Source organism: Poecilia reticulata, chromosome 8 (assembly GCF_904066995.2).
Source record: "Poecilia reticulata chromosome 8, P_reticulata-male-v2, whole genome shotgun sequence".
In the NCBI taxonomy this organism is placed as follows: Eukaryota; Metazoa; Chordata; class Actinopteri; order Cyprinodontiformes; family Poeciliidae; genus Poecilia; species Poecilia reticulata.
The window spans coordinates 5942453-5944709 of record NC_088837.1 but is presented as its reverse complement, the minus strand read 5'-3'; the positions used below and the strand labels follow the sequence as shown (position 1 = coordinate 5944709).

The 2257-nt window shown below is 37.5% G+C and overlaps 1 non-coding gene across 1 annotated transcript; it reads left to right on the top strand.

Annotated features, from left to right (window-relative positions):
* Nucleotides 1–1503: 1503 nt before the first annotated feature.
* Nucleotides 1504–1585, top strand: trnas-aga (transfer RNA serine (anticodon AGA)). The gene has a single exon. It is a non-coding gene; the product is annotated as a tRNA-Ser (tRNA).
* The last annotated feature ends 672 nt before the right edge of the window (nt 1586–2257 follow it).

Sequence of the window (2257 nt, the reverse complement as noted above, 5' to 3'; positions counted from 1 at the left end):
TCAATAAACAGTCTCCAATCTTTGGGTTCGTATTTTGGCACTCCAAGTGTACGCAGAAGCTGCGCAACATCTGTACAGTACACCAAGTCCTTCTCTTCAGAGAAAAAGCGGAGGTACTCTTGATGCCTGTTGTGATAGAAGGTGATGCGAGCACTGTCAGAGAGGAGATACTTTTCCTTCAATCTGGATGCCAACAGTTCGGCTAAGGATTTTGACAAGCCGAGATCGCGAACTAGATCGTTCAGCTCATTTTGGGAAAAAGGATGTGGAGCATCACTGTCAAAAACCACTTTTTCTTCGTCTTCTTCTTCTTCTTCTTCTTCTTCAACACTGGTGGAATCGTCGTCACTATTATCAGGAAGTTCTCCAAAGACAGGTACTGGAATTTCATCACAATGAGCTACAGGACGACGTGCTGATTGAAGATCAGGATACTTTAGGCTGCTCCGGTTCTTTCTGTTGATCCCAGTAACATCAATGCCACAGAAGTAGCAGTCACTGAAGTGGTTTGTTGGCTCCCTCCAGATCATCGGAATTCCAAATTTCAGACAACTCTTGTTGCCCTTTGTCCACTGATGCAGATACTCGGTACATGCCTTGCATACCATGTGTGGCGCCCAAGCTTTGTCCTGATCTCCAAGTTTCATACCAAAATAAGCATAGTAAGCACGCTTTATGAAACTTGTGACTGGATTCCTGTTAGGCACAAGGGTGTATTCGCCGCAGATGTAACAGAATACGTCAGGTTTATTTTTGCAAGATCTTCTGGCTGAAGCCATTTCGTTTTTATGCAATATAGAGGATTTTCACTTTACTCTTACTAAAATGCTATGACCGGAAGCGAATTAAGGAAATGAGGTTTCGCAATTGATGACATCACCCATTAACTTGTAGTCTGAATAAGTAAGTAATTTCATTTCTAGAACATGAAAAAAATCAAATTGAAATGAAATAAAAAAATGCATGTAAACAGAATTGTAAAAAATCAAGATTTGCCTATGGCTCAAAACGTTGACCTGATGGAGCAAAACGAATGTGATTTTTGGATTCAGCTCATCAAAATAGTCAGCTGAAAAAACGTAGACAATTTTTTTTTTGTGTTGACCAGTGTAATTTACCATATCCTCTATTTCCCAATTGTTGGGTATGAATAACAAGAATGTGTGTGAGAGAATAGATTATTGAAAAACAATACGGAGAGGCTCTGGAAATAAAATAATATGATAAAATGAAACCGCACAGTAACCTTAAATTTATTTACATGTTTTTCAATCTGGTATTTAACACAATAATTTAGAACTGTCAAGAGGCTAACTGAATGAATTTTCTATCAGAAGTGGTACTTGGTTTAATAAAAGTTAAGATACGAACTGCTTATGTATAACTCAAACGTATCCAACGCATCAGCTTTGTGCGATTACAGATCTTTTTTGTAATCGCACAAATATTGATTACTCAATTGACTATCCATTCAAGAAGAACATGTACGCCGATTATACATGTGTTGTCGTGGCCGAGTGGTTAAGGCGATGGACTAGAAATCCATTGGGGTCTCCCCGCGCAGGTTCGAATCCTGCCGACAACGATCATTTTCTTTATGGTTTATGAAAGAAATTTTCATGCTACTGTTATATTACGATTTAACATAATAAACATATTTGATTGCACGCGTTCCTATTTGCTGATTAATTTCCGTGTTCAAGATTAAAAAGAAGAAAATTAACCTCTTCAGTTGCGGAATGTGCTGTCCCTTTGTAACAAATACACGATGAAATAGCGCCTCCACTATAAAGCGCCTTCAAAATGTTAGCCACCTTTGAGGGCCAGAGCGTAAAACAAATCCTACAAAGTCCTAACAAAATTTAAGGAATTTCTAACTCATGTTCCGAAAATTCCTAACAAGTCCTAACAGTTTACGTCAGGATACGTAAGACGGTCATGTGACTCAACAGGAAATAGCAGCGCCAACAAAAATGGTTACCAAAATGCTATTATGTGCTACTTTGGACAATACTTCGCAACAATCGGCTGGCACCGGCACCGATTATACTCAATATCTGATTTTTGTGCAAAGTCAATAAAGACTCACCATTCATCAACACTGGTAGTTCTACAGTAAAAGAAAAAAATATCTTCTAGCAATAAAATAGCACTAATATTGTAAAAATAAATAATCCTAAAAATTTTAAATTGAAAAATTATATCCGTTATATCTTAAATATATCCCAACAGAAAGCAATCAACACTTATAAAAGTG